The sequence below is a fragment of the Gekko japonicus genome, unplaced genomic scaffold (genome assembly GCF_001447785.1).
Source record: "Gekko japonicus isolate JY-2015 unplaced genomic scaffold, Gekko_japonicus_V1.1 scaffold340, whole genome shotgun sequence".
NCBI classification, from domain to species: Eukaryota; Metazoa; Chordata; class Lepidosauria; order Squamata; family Gekkonidae; genus Gekko; species Gekko japonicus.
The window spans coordinates 993,363-1,001,348 of record NW_015161961.1 but is presented as its reverse complement, the minus strand read 5'-3'; the positions used below and the strand labels follow the sequence as shown (position 1 = coordinate 1,001,348).

General features: G+C 45.4%; 1 pseudogene; it reads right to left on the bottom strand.

Annotated features, from left to right (window-relative positions):
• The window catches only part of LOC107126041, an 8,415-nt pseudogene extending 3,627 nt beyond the window's left edge, over positions 1-4,788 (bottom strand).
• Between the last annotated feature and the right edge of the window lie 3,198 nt (positions 4,789-7,986).

Sequence of the window (7,986 nt, the reverse complement as noted above, 5' to 3'; positions counted from 1 at the left end):
AGAGTGCAGCTTAGAGAGGGGAGGGACCTCAGCGTGGTGTGGTTCCACGGAGGCCACCCTCCAAATTAGCCATGGACTGGTACATATAAGTTGCATATAGTTACCATACACAATGCTGATTTATGCACAAAAGCCAGCAAAAAGCAGAGATCCTGTTACAACAACCACAAATATAGAACATAAACACAACCAAGAAATCTTTCTTCATCCCTATTAAAGATCCAGGGTTGTCTTGAATGCAGTGCCATTTGGTTTCAAATCTTTTCTAAACAGCAAGAAAACTCTAAACTACTGCTGGTTAATGCAAACAAAGTTTAGCAGTCGTTTTAGAGGGTATTCCAGCACCTGAACTCCATATAAGATTTTGTACACAAATCTTACTTTTAAAACTAACATGTAGAGATTGGGGGGGGGGGGTTTAATGGGCTTATTAAAAGAAAAAATTCCAAAGAAACCTATCTGTAATCACACAACTATTTAACATTTCTTTTTTTAAAAAAAGGACAGCTAATTACCCAGCGCAAGAAGAGCCCCAGTCCATACCTTACACCCGAGAAGCCCTGCTGTGTTATTAAGGGCAGGCAGAACAGCAAAGTCACCCTACAAGGTATTGGCCTCCTGCCTGTTTTTGTAAAGAATCTGTTTACAAGACAAGTCTCCAAATATCACAAGGGACAAAAGACATTCCAGAATCCATTGCAAGTCACCCAAGTGAGACCTCCCAGAAACAGGGATGGAATGATGGAAGAGGAAGGGGGGAGTGTGCGAGAGAAAGAGAAGAGAGGCTTGCTCTTGGCAGGGGAGGTGGCCATGAGGAAGGAACCTGGAAGCAGAGATGCTCTCTGAAAAGCCGCCGCCGCTGTTTAAACCGCCCCCCCCCCCGTGTGCAGCAGGCACAGGGTGGCGGGTGGCCGAGAAACAGCTCACCCAGCCAGGAGAGAGCTGCCCAGCAGCGAGCCCTCTTACTCTCCGGCGGGGACGCGAAGACAGCACAAGGGGGATAGCCTGCGGCTGGGGAGGAGACGATGAGATGCCACTGTGGCGGGGAAGGTGAGCTGCTTCTGAACCGAGGGCACCGAGGGATATGTTGCTGCGGCGCCTTTCTATGGCCAGCCTAAGTTGGGAGTGGCCGGCAAAAAAGGGCAGTGAGAGCAGAAACCAAGCACTGGAGGATGAGGGAGCCACCTAATAGGAGAGTGGCAGCCCTGCAGGAGTAGCCTGAATGCACCGGCGACCTCACTGCCATGCAGGCGGGCTGTGCATGGCTTGCTTACTCCTAGCCAGTCGGCCAGTGGCCTCACCCGCTCCAACCAGCAGGCCCGGCCTGCAGAGGGGAAAGAGGGTGCCCAGGGCCTTCCCACCCTGCATGCACACACACACACACCGCTCGCCTACCCCGATGGTGCCGGCCGCAGCATGCCCTTGAGGGCTGCCAGGCTGCACTGTGGATGGGAAAGAGGGCACCCAAGGCCTTCCCACACACACCCCTGCCCGCCTCCCCCAACAGCGCCGGCTCAGTTACCATGCCCGGAGTCCTTTTGGTGGGGAGGCATGACGGAGCAGCAGCAGGGGGCACCGGACAAGCACGTGCTCTGGTGTTTGCTGCAGCTTCCTCTTCCTCAGCGCAGGGCAGAGCAGGGCTTTTGGAGAGGGAGGGGTGGGGCTAGGGTGGGGCAGGCTCGGAAGGCAGCCAGAATGCCGTTCCGGGGCGTTCTGGCCCAAAAACAGCCCTGGTGACATATATCAGAACTAATATAACCAGTTATGGTGCCTCTACCTCAAAAAGCAGCCCCCCCCCCCAAATTCCAGGTACCCCCGGATTGATTCTCCATGGTCCCCATATGGTATAATGGAGCTGAAAAAAGTTGGGTTTCTCAAATATTTCCTGAATCTGAATACCATACCAGTATTGGGATTCGGGAATATAGGGAAATACTGATATTTTTCAGGTTCAATATACCCACACCTGAAAAAATACGTGGTGTGGTACGTGTGTTTTTCTTCATACCCCTAGTTATTTTTCTGTTCAGTCTTTAGTGGAACAGTGGAGGGGAGCGGAGTTGCTTAACCTTTTAAACTCTAAACCAGTTTTCTACCTCCCCTGTTTTTCCATGCAGGAGGGGGAATAAAGGTACCCATAGCCTTTTCCCCCTATGAATGGAAAAGCAACTTTGGGAAGGGTGGAATTTTTAATGTGAAAGGTGCCAGAGGGGAAGGGTATTGCCTGTACTCACACCCCTTCCCTCTGTTCAGCATGAAAGAACTCCAAAGCTACTTTTCATTTTGAAAACATTGAGGGACTTTTGCCCACATCTGCTGCATAACATGTAGTTTGGCCCTAGGAGTTTTTCTTATGTGCAAACTCAAAACATGATTTAGGTGTGAAGAGAAAAAGAAAAACAGTTGCCTGTCTGTGAAGTGCACTGAAAACAAAACAGTATGGAATGACACCGTGGCCTATTGTATATAACCCCAGACACTACAGCACTCTGGAAAACAACAAACCCTACATCTCTCTTATATCTTCCTCATTAACTTTTAAAAGCCTCCACTGGCTCTGCAGGATTGTTGCGGCAAACTCTAAATGATGTATGAAATGAGAAAGGAAACAGACTGTGCTTTGTTGTCACCAAGGTGGGATGTTATACTTGAACTTGTAAAGGGTTAGAACACACAGGAATTTTATGAGAACGAAGAATCTGGCACATCCAGTGCTGGTTCCATCTTCCCACCCAAAAATAAAGCTGTGAGCAGATGTGGAATTGACATATTAACTATCTTCTGTAAGAACTTTCAGGTTATTAGTATTCCATGCATGGATATGCTCAGAAATATATTCACTGACTGACCAGGTAGTTCTAATGAAGGTTAGTCTTCGGTTTTTTTGTGAATCAACCTGTTACCACATCTCCAATCCCAGGAATACCACAGCTGCTCCCATGCAGATAGGGTGTCAGGGCAAAATTGCCTGAAGGGAGTTTTGAAGCAAATACTCTCAGTGCAGAGACACCTGAATGGGTTGGTCAAGTATCAGAGCTGCTTTTTACAAACGCTGGGGTCAACTCACATTTTTTTTATCAATGTATCCTTTTTCAGCCTGAAAAGGACCTGGTTAGTGGTCACAGATGCATGGGTTTTCCTTTCAGAATCTGAAGTGCTGCTTAAACAAACTCATCTTTTATTCAAAGGAGACACACAGAGAGAGCCAGGGTACAGAATTGGGAGTTCTGATCTAAACTCTGTTAGCAGCTTATGACCCCATTGGGGAGAAAGGGAGAGTATAAATGAAATAAATAAATATATTGAATAGTTCTAAATCCAGGGTTAGGCAACAAGGAAGGTCCAGATGCTCGGCAAGGTATACCTAGGTATGACTCTAGGAGAGTCAGGAGGCTGGGGTGTGGGAATGGGGAACATCACCCTTGAGGTTAGAGGTTATCTAATACAGTTTGGACATGAGCAGGGTCACAGAGGGAAAGAGTTAACTCTAGACAGAAGGACACAGGTTGGAGGCCAGGCATGCACCAGGAAGTAGAACAGTGGATAGACAACTGGCTGATTTCCCACAAGCGCTGCTCCACACTCGCTCTTCCCTTTTGCTCTGATGGTACGTGTCAATTTCACACAAGCTGCTGCAGGCCACATTTTGCCCCGCAGCTTCGCGTGATTTTCCCCGGGGTTTACTCCTGTTTTTTTTTTTAAGTATTTTTTAATTTTTGAACATTATATACAACAGTACAACATTTATAACACATATTTACATCGTACATTAATTGTCTTTTCTTAACCTTCAATGACCCTTTTACTCCCATATGTCAGTTCAATCATATATGACTCAAATTGCTTTAATATGATTTAGAAATATAACAGATCTTTATAGTATTTATTGTTAGGAATGACTCCTGCTTCTCTGAGATAGTTCACTGCTGGGAACCAAGTTGCTTGAAAAGAGTTTTGGTGAGAGACTATTTTGCCATATAAAAAGGGTTCCCAGATTTTATTTTGCCAACACTGAAGGGTGGGTTGGTTTTTGTTCTTCCAATGCTGGGCTAGAGTGATTCTTGCAATTGCTAATAACGTTGCTATTAGTGTTTTTGTATCTTTCCTTTTGCAGGTATCCGGGATGACATCCAGCAAGACTGTTTTTTTAAGGATTGAGTAGACACAGGGGAAATCGCGCGAAGCTCCGGGGCAAAATGCGGCCACGCAGCAGCTTGTGTGAAATTGACATGTACCATCGGGGCAAAAGGGAAGAGCAAGCGTGGAGCAGCGCTTGTGGGAAATCAGCCAACTGTCTCTCCTGTGCCATGGTGAATGCCGACCAAACCAGTGCAAAGGTACCCCTCCAGCATCAGAGAATAGAAGGTCCATGGTCCCGCATTCAGAGAGAATTTATATGTCCATTTCCACCCACCGCTTGAGGCAACACAATCATAGATCCATTCAGTAGATGGGTAGAAGTTTTTTCCTGCCAGAGCAACACAGCAACCACAACGGCCTGCCTTCTCTTTAACAATGTCTGGAGTAGGTGGGGTATCACATGCATATGGGCCCTCACTTTATTTGGTGAAGTCATTCAGGAACTCTGCACAGCTCTCAGAGTTCAGCAACATTTTTACATCGCAAGACATCCTCAGTCCTCCGGCTACACAGAATGCACAAACTGCACTCTGAGTCATCCACTAAGCCATCTGCCTCCTTGAATGAACACCCATTGGCTTTACAATACAGCTCCCCACTGCCTCACCTGTCCTGTGACATCATGGCCACCACCCGCAAGGGAGCCATAATGCCTTTTAGCAGCTCCCCAGATGCTGTTTTGGATTACAAAGGAGTTTTTGCCAACTGTCCCTGATTGCCTTGAATGCATTGGGGGGGGGGGGTTTGCTACACATCTTTGAAATGTTACGCAAGGTTGTGCCTCCAGTTGCTACAGGCATGGGTGGGTGGTGTTTCCAGATGCCTTTGGACTACCTTACAGGGCACAAAGTTTTATGCCTCCATTTTACTTCAAATGCTTGGGGGGGGGGGGAGAGACTTTAAAATAGTTTACCCAACACCTGCATCTCAGCACAAATTGGTTCTTTTTTTCTTCCTTGCTCATTTTGGACTCTGACTATATGCTTTGGACTTTGCAGTGGATTTTAAGCAAAATTATTTCTGCTTTTGGATACTTTGGACTTGAGGGGGGTGTGTGTGTCCTCCCCCATCATGCCCCCTCCTCATCAAGCCTCACCCACATCCACACAAATTTCTGGGATGTATACAATTATGCTGGCTTCTTCAAGAACACAAATTGTGTGTATATATAGTTTTGATTCTTATGTATATAATCCTTGATCCATTGTTAGTCATTATTTAGTTGAATCCATTGCCTCATTATTTAATTTGCTTATGGCTTTTCAATTGCTTTATTACTGTTATTCAATTGCCTTATTCATTTGACTCAGCCACTGTAGTCAGTTCAGGTTTTTGTATATTTGCTTATTGCCTGCATTAGATTTGTCATTTTTCAGTTGCTTTCCTATTGATTATTATTAATGTGCTTAATTAGTTCATTTGTGTTTCAGTATTTAATCACCTTTCATAATCATATAATCAAATCATTTGCTTATTTAGTTAAAATAGTTAATTTGTTGCTGTAGTTTTTCCGGGATTTGTGGCCGTAGTCTTGGCATTGTAGAACCTGACGTTTCGCCAGCAGCTGTGACTGGCATCCTCAGAGGTATAATCACAGAAAGATGGAATACTCTCTGTGTCAATACCAGGGCTGGGAGGCAGAGGCAGGCTATCAAGGCACTTCTCTGAATATCCTCCATACCCCAGTAGGAGTTGCCAGACATTGTCATAACTTCCAGGCACAGGCACAGGCACAAGCACACACATACATACACACAATGCAAAAATGCCCCCCAAAAAGAGAGTTCCTACAATTACATCAAAGATATCCCCGGACAGACCATATGGTCATTGTTTTTGGATCAAACATGTAGGCATGCCCTAAGGTACCACTTTGGGGTATAAAGGTAGCACTCAACTATGGATGTTTGTATATGTGTGCTCTCAAGCTCACATCCCCTCACCTGCATGTGGGATGTTAGCAAAGTGCTGCTTGCTTCTCTTTCCTCTGCAGACATGATTCTTCAAGACTGGTAAATATTGCCTATCCCAAAATATATCTGCCCCCACTACATCTTTTAATTTCTCTTAGCTAGCTTGTGTGATTTATCAAGTGTTTTGTATGTATGTTTTTGCCCTCTTGCTCTTTTATTATTTTTCAGTAAAAGCACTTCCAGTTGAACATTTGCCTGGTTTATTTGAGAGTTCTCTAAGAAAAGGACCCCAGTATACACAGGTGGCGATCCCCAAAGTCACCCCACCTCTTGCTAAGCTAATTTTCCCCAAGTTATTTATAATACCAGTTTGGGTAACAACTCAGACATCAGATATCAGCAATCATCCCTCTATAGGTGCACTTATCGGAATGGAACATGGATATTTGGTGCATGGCATCTGGGAGGGGTTGCTTTGTTGGTTACAAAGCTCTCCGCCCCCAGATCTAGTGGCACTTGGAGCATTGGAACTTATCTATTTGTTAGGGAGTCAGTGTCTGTGTGTCTGCATACTGCAGTTTGGGGACTCCCTTAAGGGGTTTTGGGGTGGAGCCAAATAATGGTGTGCCTAGCTTGAGGGCTGTCAGCAGGGGCTCTCACCACCAGGTGGCAAGGGAGCCATGCAGCAGCTGGCACCCACATAGCTCCTGGGGATTCGCCACTCCTTGGTTTCACCCCCAGCAGGCGGGCTGGGGTGTGCAGGGTTATCGGGTGGTAGGTTGGTTGCCCAAATCAGGATCTGTCCCCATGCTGCACCAATGCTCTTATGGTGTAAACAATAAAGCTGTGGCCTTGATTTCTCCAAACATCTGGTGGTTGGTCTGTCAATTCTCGCTCAGTCTCACACACCCCAATTCCCTGGGACCTGCTGACCATGGCTTGCCATTATATCCAGATGGGACTAATTCCCTTTGTTCCTTGTACTATTCCCATCTAAAAATAAGACATCTGTCATCCATTACATGATCATCCATAAGAAGATTGTTCCTGAATCTGTCATTGCTTCTGGATTCCCAGGTGACTGCTATGTTTTACTTTGGCCAACATACCAGCCTCTCCTCTTGCTAGAGGCTAGAGGTCTGGCCACCGTTGTGCATGCACTGGCAATGCAGTATAGCATACCCCTAAACTCTGGTCATTGATCTGTGATAGGGCCTATACATGTTGCCTCTTGTTAGATACATGCTGCCCTGCATGCAAATAACAGAATTATTACTTTAGAAAACAAGGGGTGTACTTGCCTTATCCAAAATATTTTGGATAATATTTTGGAGGGGTGCTGCCATTCATTTTTTTTTGCATCCCTTTGAACAACTTAAACTTCCAGTTGGTATACATTCCAGTCAAGCACCAGCCAACATCTTGAAAAGAATGGGATCATGTTTGCTTTTTTCATTACTCTTCAGCAGGTTGTTACAGTTGGATTAGAGACTTATGAGGTGAAGCCTGTTGATATAGCTGTACCAATGTTAGTATGACACGTATCATATGCTATCTCTAATGTGTATGGCCACAATCATGTAGCTCGAAAGAGACAGACTACTCATCATACCAAAAAAAAAAACCACCATGGAAGTTAATAATGGGCTAAGCATCAAATGCACTTGAGCTGTTGTACCAGTTTATTGCTTCCTACCTCCAGTCTACCAGAGGCATGGAAGTCTTAAAAGAAGCCACCATGCATGGACTACCATGAGACTTTAATTGGCTGCCCTCAGAATGAGCTCCCTGATGGAGACCTGGCAACCCAATCTACATAAAACAGACATTAAGTTTTAAGACATTAACATCCCTTCCAAACTGGGTTATACCTTTGGAAACAGATTCATGGCAACACACTTTCAATGGTATACTGTTACTAACCATTGTCAGT